The sequence below is a fragment of the Oryx dammah genome, unplaced genomic scaffold, assembly GCF_014754425.2.
Source record: "Oryx dammah isolate SB20612 unplaced genomic scaffold, SCBI_Odam_1.1 HiC_scaffold_19, whole genome shotgun sequence".
Lineage (NCBI taxonomy): Eukaryota > Metazoa > Chordata > Mammalia > Artiodactyla > Bovidae > Oryx > Oryx dammah.
The window spans coordinates 28,801,602-28,812,898 of record NW_024070203.1 but is presented as its reverse complement, the minus strand read 5'-3'; the positions used below and the strand labels follow the sequence as shown (position 1 = coordinate 28,812,898).

General features: G+C 49.0%; 1 non-coding gene across 1 annotated transcript; it reads right to left on the bottom strand.

Annotated features, from left to right (window-relative positions):
* TRNAM-CAU lies at positions 1 to 73 on the bottom strand. Its single transcript has one exon. It is a non-coding gene; the product is annotated as a tRNA-Met (tRNA).
* Between the last annotated feature and the right edge of the window lie 11,224 nt (positions 74 to 11,297).

Here is an 11,297-nt window from a genome sequence, read left to right as displayed (position 1 = left end):
TGCCCCGTGTGAGGATCGAACTCACGACCTTCAGATTATGAGACTGACGCGCTACCTACTGCGCTAACGAGGCACCTACGAGCAGCTTCCGGGAGTAGGATAATGAGGCTGTTGCGGCGGCCCAGTGCGCATGCTCAGAAAATCACAGCTTCATTTTTCTCCGCAGAGTTTCTGACCCAGGACACCGAAGTTCCCGCCCCGGAGTCTGCCTTACTTGCACCACCCACGCCTCTCTGGTCTACTTCCGCCTGATGGTCTGGTTATCAATCAACAAACACTGCGGCTTATTGGACTTCCGGCGCTGAGTAGGGGAGACCCTGGGCCGCGAGATTCTTCCTATTGTTGTAAACTCTTCTTTTTGTAGAGTGCTTACAAAGCGTTTGCACAGTCGTGATCTCGTGAAACACTTCTTGGTGTTCCTGGCCCTGTGCTGCGTGCTGTGATCACAGAGATATCCCCAGCCTCAGTCAGTTGGAGTGGGGGGCCCACAAGCATAATGATTTGAATACATACAACACACGTACACTATTCCGGCCTCACCACAAACCCCCGATCTAGCCTGGTGCCCAGCCCCTTTTGACGCCCCAGGTTTCCACCGCTGCTCGGAGCTCGGCGGCTGAAACCACCCTTCTTAGAAGCGCCCACAGCGCTGGCAACGACACCTCGAGCCGCAGCCTCGGCATCTTGGAAGACCTCTCCTCTCCTTTACCCCGAGCCCTTTATGTTAATTATCAGCTTATTTAAATACATTCATTGCTAAAGGCCGCTTTCTGTCACTGTTATAAAAGGAAAACGGGGGCTTATTTTTCTCCTAATACACAATAAAATAAATATTAAAATAAAAAACTCTTCCATGTAGTGTCCAAAATCATCTAGAGGGAAGCACATTTCAGATCTATTTCCCTGTGTGTAAATTTTACCTTTAAAAATGTATTCTAAGACTGAACTGCAGCCAACGACAGGCTAACAGAAGGGCTTTGCAGGAGTGATTACTGAAGATTCCAAGTTTGAAGTGTTTCAAAAGATAAGACCATTTGATGGACCGACGAGCCTAAGGACAGAGGTGGAGAAAGCGAGAGGCTGCAAGAGTCGTAAGCTATTAACGTAGATCTGGGTGATGGGTATATGAATATTCACTGGATAATTCTTTCAATGTTTCTGTTTATCTGAAATTTTTTCATTATGAAGTGCTGGAGAAGAATTTTTAAATCCCCCAGAACTGGAGAATGTTAAGGGGGAACCTGGTAACATGAGTGTAAGGAGGTGGCAAAAAATAATATTAAGAGTAGGCATCAGAATTCCCGGGAGCTGGGGAAGAGAGAACACTGGCGGCGGAGGGCTGCGGCGAGGGGAGGGGGGTGCGGCGCCGGATGGATCTCGCTACATTTGAAGGAGACCCCTGGGAGTATGGTCAGCGCCACGAAGGGTGGGCTTCTTAGAGCCTTATCTTGTCTCCGCGGGGCGAGTCGCGCATGGAGTAGGTTGTCTGGATCCCAGACCTCGTGGGCTGGATGTAACTTGGATAACTTGTAACTTGGATACCCAGTCCTGGGGATGCTTTCCCCACATCACGGTTCCCATTGGGAAACCCACAATCTCCCAATCCTGGGAGAAGCTATTCCCCCCCGCGAGAACCCGACAGAGCGGAGGGTGCTTGCGGAACAGAGGCAGAAGGCCAAATGAGAGACCCCGCCCCCAACACACACACACACACACACACACACACACACACACACACACACACGGAATCCAGGGACCTCCGGAGAACTCCACAAAAGGGACACCCCGCCCCCCAACACACACACACACTTGCCTAGTGACCCTGGGGGAGGATGGGGGCTGAGCTTTCCCCTCACCAGGCCCTTTTTCTGTGCGGACATCTCCTCCTCTCCCTTCTTCAGCCAGGTCAATGGTCACCTACTCTGAGCAAGCTGATCCCCATTTTCCTCCCAGGATCGCTTCTTTTTCCCCTACCCCCCCCCACCTCCACTAAACTCGGCGGAGTCGAGGTTCCCTCCTCTCTGCTAGAGGCTTTCCCGGGGGCGGCTCTTTAACTCTGGGAACAACCTGGAGCGGTCAGTATTGTCGTTGCCCTACGCGTACTGATGCGCAAACTCACAAACAGGTCACTCGGACCTGCCGCTTGTAGCTAAGGGAGGCAGAATTCCATCTCACAGCTCTCACCAGCGCTTCCCCCGCGCATAGCAGCAGTTTCCAGAAGTGTTTCCTCGCGTGCACCTCCTAAAATAATCTTGAAAAGCATCTACATACTTCCTCGATTAATGCTAAATTGATATCTAAACGTTGTTGTTGTAAATTCAGTTTCAAAGGATGTAACTTCCACTAAATGGTATATGCCGATTTTCCAAAAGTGTAACTGCGTGTCAGATTTTTTGTTTTTAAACAGGCGTCCAATGAAATTGAAATACCTTAGGGATCCCATACAAACCATAATCTATTTTAAATACACGTGAATAAGCTCTTCTTTAATATTTGTTGTTGACATTTATTCCAGTAGTCAAAACTGTGGTTTTTCCAGTAGTCTTTTATGGATGTGAGAGTTGGACTATAAAGAAAGCTGAGCACCAAAGAATTGATGCTTTTGAACTGTGGTGTTGGAGAAGATTCTTAAGAGTCCCTTGGACTTCAAGATCAAACCAGTCAATCCTAAAGGAAATAATCCCGAATATTCATTGGAAGGACTGATGCTGAAGCTAAAGCTCCAATACTTTGGCCACCTATGCAAAGAACTGATTCACTGGAAAAGCCCCTGATGCTGGGAAAGATTGAAGGCAGGAGGAGAGCGGGATGACACAGGATGAGATCGTTGAATGGCACCTCCAACCTGATGGACATGAGTTTGAGCAAGCTCTGGGAGCTGGTGACAGACAGGGAAGCCTGGCATGCTGCAGTCCATGGGGTCACAAAGAGTCAGACAGGACTGAACTGAACTTACATTTATTTTCACCCCAGAACACATATTTCCATTCTACTCCTACCCCTAGAATGGTATTTTCATATAATACATAGTTCATGTTAGAATGTCTGTTATTGAGAACACTAACATGCCTCTTAACAACAAAAATAGGTACATACATTGAAAATTTAGTTTCCTTTGTGGCTCTAAGTCTCTGTGTCATATTTTTTCTTAATTGGCATCATTATTATCACTACACAATCAAAAATCATAAATATTTATGGATTTGAAAAATAAGTATTAAATGGAAAATCTGAAACAAATATCCATGAGATGGATGCAGCTTTTTAAACTCATTTAATTCACGTCTGTGTGGATGGCTATTTCCTTTTTCTAGAATGAGAAAATGAGCATTAATTCTTTTCCTATTTTTTATATTTACGGGTATAAATGTTGAGACACTGTTAACATGAAGACATGAAAAATGATGGGAAGACTTTTGTGTTGACACTAAAATTCAATTCTTTAAACAGTTTCAAGTTAAATTCTGAACAATCACCTCTCCTGAATCTATCGTCTTGGTTATGTATGTCCTCTCAAGTTTTGATGTAGAAGCTGAAGTGGTCAGTCATTAGAGTCCATGTATTCCACTTCTAAACCTATGTTTTGAATTGAACATTCCCTTTATTTGCAGCCCTGGAGTTTTCTCACCTCCAATAAAATCCTGAAGGTGGAGGAAGACCAGATGTGGAGGAGACAGGAAGGAAGCCTTAGCCTGACCACTGACAGCAGCTCTTTACCCAGCTGATCAGCTTTTGAACATCATCACATTGTACTCCTGGGGTACGCATCCAGGCATTTGATGAGGCTTAGATTTGATCTGACAGGCAGGAGAGGCTGTTTAAACCTATTTTACAGGTATGTGTGTGTGTGTGCTGAGAGGCAGACTCAGGGCTGGCTAAGCAGAATAACTGACTGGAAACATGTTGCAAATTATTCTTTCCCTATGACCTGGATAGATCCGGGCAGGGCAACCACCTGGAAAGCCAGGAGACAATCCAGGCCTGGGGAAATAAAAACACATTCAGGGAATGGCTGCAGAGACCTCAGGGAGGGAGCCGAGTGAAGACACAGCCAACAGGATCTTCCAGGACTTGTCTCTGGTTTACTGCCAAGAATAGAGAAGCTAAATGTCACTCCAGATTCAGAGAAGCCATGCCCAGAAATGTCCTGGTGCCACCACTGGGCAGGAAAACAGGAAAGAGGGGCCTGTTTGTGGGGAACCAAATAAATTCTGATTTTGCATAATTTTCATTACATAAATTTCATTACCCCATGCTCATTATAAATCACACTCATACATAGTGTATCAGTCAGCTATTGCTGCGCTAGTGCTGCTTAACAAACTATCCAAAACTTAATGACTTAAACGATGTGGTTTTCTTTTTAAATAGCTTTAATGAAATATAATTCATCTACCATACAATTTGGGACTTCCCACATGGAGCTAGTTGTAAAGAACCCCCCTGCCAGTGCGGGAGGTGGGATAAGAGACATGGGATTGATCCCTAGGTCAGGAAAATCCCCTGGAGGAGGAAATGGCAGCCCACTCCAGTATTGCCTGGAGAATTACATGGACAGAGGAGCCTGGTGGGTTACAGTCCAAAGGGTGGCAAAGAGTCAGACTCGACCGAATGACTGCACGACAAGAGGCTAGGTGAGGAGAAGGATTACTGGGGAAGGAAGGAGGCCGGAGAGAAGGGACCGGTTTGGGGTGGAGGTTCTCTGGAAGGAGGCAGAGGTTTCCCAGGCCTGGCCCCTTCCCAGCCAGGGCTCCATGACGTGGCAGGACTTGGCTGCGGGCCCACGGGTCTCATCTGGTTATTCCGGCTGTGATAAGCCAGAAGCCAGGGTGCAGCTAGCTGGGCAAGTGCAGAGAGGCTGAGTGCAGGGCAGGAGGAGGAAGTTTTCCTCAGACACACCCTGCAGGGAGCAGCCAGCTCACTCTGTCGTCTGGTCCGGGCAGCACAGGGCCATGGCCCTTCCAGCTCCAGCTTTGACTGGACGAGTGGACAGCGCTGTGTGAGTCAGCCGGTTGCTGGAAGCGTCTGAGAGTTGTTGCTCTGAGCCACGCTGACACAGCAGCCAGGAGGGGAAGGCCTCGCCCCTGACAGCTGGGTATTCCCCGAGGGCCTCTGTTCTCTCCACACTGAGGCCAGTGGCAGCAGTTTTCTCTGTGTCCTGCTTAACAGCTTCTATGGATCCCACTGTCCAAGAGATAAAGGAGGAGGTCCTCTTGTCCCTTCCCCCACCCCTCCTTCCCCACCTCTCGCAGGTCTGACCTCTGGAGCTCAAGTCTTACCACCACCACCACCACCCCCCGCCCCCCACCTCCCCCATCCCCCAGCACACACACAGTGTCTGTACTCCCAGGGCACCCATTCCCTCCCATCTCCCCCAGCTAATTCCACCAACCTGTGGTGACCTCAGAAAGGCTTCCTGACCCCAGGCTAGGTCAGCCTCCCTGCTCTGTATTCGCTAGCTCCCATGACCTTAACATTCATCCCAATTCAATGTCATGACTCTCCTTTGCTGTCTTTCCCTCTGGACTTAGGCAAGGCCATAGCAGAGGTCATGCTCTAAGCTGTGCTGAGCCCAGAACGGGCCCCTGGGCATTTGATGATGACATAAAAGGCTTCTCACATTCTACTGTACTGGCTTCTCTCTCCTTGAGGGCAGACGCTGCCATGGATTCGTTTCTAGATCTCCAAATTTTAGTTCGATCAAAGACCTAGTTCCTAGTTCCAAAGATGTGCAGGTTAACTGAGCAGGTCTTTCCATGACCTGGCTGGAAACACATTCAGAGCCATCTCCCATGCTGCACATCCAGGGTGGGGAGGACAGCAAGGTCCCCTAGCCAGAGGACAGGAGAGGGTTACAGCATTCACCTCTCAGGGCCCTCCACTCCGCATTCTGACAGGTGAGGTGTGGTGCTAGGTGTGGTCCCAGCAGACCTGGGGCCACAAGGAGCTAAGCCTACCGCTTCCAGGTTCAGCCCTGGAACAGGGCAGTGGTTTTGCCCACAGGTGTAATGGCAATGGCAGAGGTCATGGTGTGTGTCTTGGCACCCCCAGTTATGTCGGGGTGCAGAGCCATGGGGCCACCTTCATCACAGTGCTAATGGGTGTCATAAGTCTGACCCAAAGTAGTCAGGCATCCAGGGCCTAGGCTTCTTACACTTTAATCCTTTCAAATCATATCTCAAACATCTTTTCCTGCACCTGTATTTCAAACATAGTATTTGTACCTGAAATTGCACAACCAAATTGTGGCAAAATTACGATATCTGGCTCATAATTTAAAGCTTAGAGACTTCGACTAATTTAGGTGACAATCTGATGGCCAAAGGGTGAAAGTCTGATGACAAGGGGGCATTTTCTGAGAGTGCAGCTTTTATTGCAGGGCCCCAAGCAAGGAGCCCAGACAGCTAGTGGTTGTAAGACCCAAACTCTGCAGTGACTTTCAGTAAAAGGTTTTAAAAAACAGAATAGGGGAGAGGGGTTGTGGGGTGTGTGATCAGCTTGTGGACATTTTTCTGATTGGTTGGTGGTGAGGTAATCTGGAGTCAACATCATCAACTTTCTGTTTCCAGCTGGTCTGGGGTCTACATGCGTGTGGGCATCATACAGTTAACTCTTCTACCTGATGGGGGTTTCAGTATCTGCTAAAGGGCTCCAAGGACATGGCTCATAATATTATCTATAGCCCTTGAGGAGGCGTTAGATGTCCTTGACTTTGTTCAGTGGCTAAACTATGATTTTGTCTTGCTTCACTGTTTTCCTTTGCTTTGCCTTTTATCACTTTTCAGGTTAAATTTATTCTTTGGAACTTGAGGAAGGCCTAGGAAGCTACAGATTTTCTGTAAGCAAGAGGCAGGTGGAGGACATGGGGAGGTCTGTCTCAGGAGGGCCACATAGGGTCCCGCTTGGTTACAGTTACACAACTATATGTTGTTGTTTAGTCGCCAAGTTGTGTCTCATTCCTCTGCAACTCCAAGGACCTGTGGTCCACCAGGCTTCTCTGTCCATGAGATTCTCTCAGCAAGAATACTGGAGTAGGTTGCCATTTTCTTCTCCAGGGGATCTTCTCGACCATTTCCTTTGACCAGGGATCGAACCCAGGTCTCCTGCATTGGCAGGCAGATTCTTTACCACTGAGCCACCAGGGAAGTCCAAAACATTGCACACATTCCTCAAAACTCATAAAGCGGTGTAGTAACAAGGGTACATTTTATTGCATCTAAGGTATAACTTAATTTTTTAAAAAGCTTCTGCAAATTGGTTAGCCAAAAAACAATGGGCGCTGTTGTGGTTCTTATGCATGTCTGAATTCTTGGGCAAGGGATCGGGAACTCAAAAGTAGGAGATGTGAGGGAACCCAGGGCTTCGCTGCCGTGTTGCTGCTGTTCAGTCTGTAACTCCTGTCCAACTCTTTGTGACCCCATGAACTGTGGGCCCCTGGGAATTAAGTCATGGCTTTGCTGGGCACCAAGGATGGGAGACTGACGGGAGGCTGTTGGGAGGCTGATACCGTGAAAGGCAGTGGTGGAAGGACCTGGAGAGGGGTGGGGTTTACGGGAACTGTCTGGACACCCTCTCCCATTTCCGCTCCCACCCTAGGCCCTGGCCTGCCACAGAAGCAGCAGCTGCTCGAGCTCCTTGCCTGCCTGGGCTGAGCTGATGATGATATGCAGCATGGACTGATTGGTGTTGACAGGGAGCTATTTACCCGTCTAATTAATTATGCCAACTAATTTTCAACTTAATTGCACTTCTTGGGTCACTGGGTAATGAGACTGTACAAATTTCATGCTGATGCAGGCCTTGATGGGGAGGTGGCAGGGGGAGGGTGGCGGCTGCCCCTCGAGTCAAACAGACACCCTGTCCCTCCAGGTTCCTGGGCCCAGAGCCCAGGCCCTCAGCCCCTGAGCCACCCCACAGAAAGCTCTGGATTCCTGCTTGAGTAGCTTCGGCCTGTGTAAGCTGGCCTCTGCCCTGGGAGCCCTGAGCCGTTTATTCACCCAACAAGCATTGATTAAATGCCTACTCTGGGCCAGCCCCAAAGTGGGAGAGGCGCTGGGGTGCCAGGAAGCTAAGCTATGTCTTGCTGGTTCCCCATCCCCTCCTCAAATTGCTCACAGTAGGAAGGAGGAGATTTCCATTTACACCCCCAGTTACCAGAATTTGGGTGCCGATAAAAGTAAGGTCTTCGGAGACAAACCCAATCCAGGCTTTGCCGCTGGGCCCTTGAGGAATTTCCTTAACCTTCCTAAGAGGAAATAGCAACCCACTCGGATATCCTTGCCTGGAGAATCCCATGGACAGAGGAACCTGGCGGGCTACTGTCCACGGGGTTGCGAAGAGTCGGACACTACTGAATGACTAACAACCACCCAATGCCTCAGTTTTACAAACACATTGCAGGGCTGCGGCAGGATGCAGTATGTCATATAATATCAACCATATCCTTGAGAATAGACTGGCGCTGTCTTAGGCTGAAGAATGGAGCAGAAACTGGGCAAGGCTGGACCACTCATGTTCACACATGCCTTCTCTCTTAGATCTCACACCTTTTGTGGTTCATCCCTTGAAAGAGGCAGAGGGTGCTGTGGTTGCCACGGGGACCAGACCACCCACCTGTGGCTCCTGGCACTGCTGCCTTCCAGTCAGATGACCTTGTTAGTTAGGTAACTTCTGTGCTTCAGTTTCCTTCATCCATGAAACAGAAATGGTCACAGCACTTACTCACAGGGCTGCTGTGACGACCGAATGAGTTAACACACGCAAAGCACGTAGAATAGCACCTAGTACTTAGGACATGTTCCCTGGGTGTTCTGTGATTACAGGGACAGAAAAGTCCAGGGGGCCCTCTAAGTTACCTCCCCAGGGTCACATACGGTCACAGGCACAGTCTGAACCCAGCTGGGCCTGATTCCAAAGGCTTGGAAGCTTTTTGCCTTTGCACCACACAAGGAATTAAGCGTCATGGGAAGATGAAGCAGTGTACCTGTCATTAGTACAAGAGGCAAGTTCTGGAAGTACCCTGCCGGCTCAGAGGAGAAGCAGTTAAGGACTGTCAGCAAAGGCTCCCTCCCATGGATGGGAGTCAGGATGACCTTGAACGCTGAAAAGGATTTGAATCTACCATGATGGTGGAAGCAAGGACTTCCCACTGAGGGGCTGGGCTGAGCAAAGGCAGAGGATGGATCTCCCACATGTGTGAGGGCCCTAGACCAGGGTTCCTCAGCCTTAGCACTATTTTTTTTTAAGACTTCTTTCAGGTGGATCATTTTTAAAGTCTTATTGAATTTGTCACAGTATTGCTTTGGTTTTATGTTTTGTTTTTTTGGCCACAAGGCAGGTGGGATCTTAGCGCCCAAACCAGGGATTGAACCCACACCCCCTGCATTGGAAGGTGAAGTCTTAATCACTGGACCGGCAGGGAAGTCCCTAGCCTTCTCCCTTATACACTTTCTGGAACTGAAAAGAAGATTTGGATTGTTCTGAGTGGAAAAGGGCATGGGAAGGGGAGGGAGGATGAAGCTTGGCAGAAAGCACATGGACTTTGGAGGGACTGTGCCAGGGACTCACTAGCTGGTGAGTTACTCCTCTTCTCTGAACCTTGCCTTTCACGTCTGTGAAGTGAGGCCTGATCCTCCGAGTGTCCGTTAGCACAGAGAGCCAGTGTCCAGGGAGGACTCGACGACAGCCAAGCGAAGGATGTCTACACCCATCACAGACATGCAGGGTCTCCAACACCAGGCTCAGGACTCAATACTTGGTACTCGGTAATTGAGAGCTTCTGAGCCTTGCAGTGAATCAGCTCAAATCCCGTGGATTATCATCCCCTCACCGGACTGGGGACTGGACTCGGGGACACAGACTGGAGAACAGGCTGAGGACCCAGAGGAGATGGGGAGGAGGGAAGGTTCGAGGAGAACATGAGCAAGAGGTGAAGTCCACCTGCACGAGCAGGATCTGGAGGAAGGGCGAGGGTGTGGAGTCCAGTTGTTCCCACATGTGTGCTAAGTCAATTCAGTCCTGTCCCACTCTTTGTGACCCCATGGACTGTAGCCCGCCAGGCTCCTTTGTCCATGAGGATTCTCCAGGCAAGAATACTGCAGAGCATTTCCATGCCCTCCTCCAGGGGATCTCCCCAACCTGGGGATCAAACCACGTCTTATGACCCTAGCACTGACAGGTGGGTTCTTTGTCACTAGCGCCACCTGGGAAGCCCAGTTGTTCCCACAGATGTTCATAAACCCCAGATGGCCATGAAGGTGACCTGCTCCTTAACACACCTGCAGCAGCTCCCCTCCCCTTGCTGTCTCACTCCTCTGCCCCCCATCAGTGCTTCTTGGGATCCCTTGTACTGGAATCCTAGCCTCAGAGTCTGTTTCTGAAAGAACCCATTCAAAGACAGTCATGTAACCAGCTTTTGGCAGGAAAGAGCTCTCTGCAGGAGGTGCCCCTTTGTCTTGTCAATAATCTTAAAGGGGCACCTCCGTGCTCTATTCATCTCCTGGCCCTAGCACACCTTTCAGACCTTTTGATCACAGAATACCTTGCCTAATCTGTTGGTTCTTTCCAAAGATCAAAGAAGTAGAAATTAAATAAGAATAAGTAATTAACAGATAATCAGATTTCTTCCCTAACTTCCCCTTCAGTTATCTCATGAACAAGCTGTGTGAACAAGATTGTATCTTAAGAAAGATCACAAGAGGTCAACAAGCCTGCATGCAGTGGGGGACAGTGATGACCCTGAATCCTTACCTCAAAGAGTAACTAAGGCTACTTCCCTTTTTCTCTTTAAAAATCTCATGGCTGAGCAGAATCTCAAGAGGTGGTTTTACGGGGATACTGCATCCACCATCTCCCCAAATTGCCAGAATTCTGATTAAAGGCAAATTTTCCTTTTTACCAACATTTGTCTCTATCTAGAGTACTGATTTTTGAGTGTTGATCAGCGAGACCATTTGGTAACACCAGGACTCTAGGTTTTGCAGTCCATTGACATAGAATTGATGATGCCCTGATCTGGAAAGAAAATGTGGCTTCCCCCTTTAAAGTAGTGGTTCATCTGCTTTAAACATACCTGTGGCCACCTACCCCTCCAGCACTGAGAATGACCAATCCCATCAGTCCATGGGTCTGACATGACTGAAGATTCTCAAGACGGTATTCCAAGCAGACACTTCCAACAGCCCAGTGCTGGCCCCAGGACTGGTACCTCTCTGGCGGTTCTGCTCAAGCACCACCATGGCAAACACAAGAAGGGAAGAGCGATGGGAGAGAAGGCTTTTCCAGGGGATGGGGGAGGT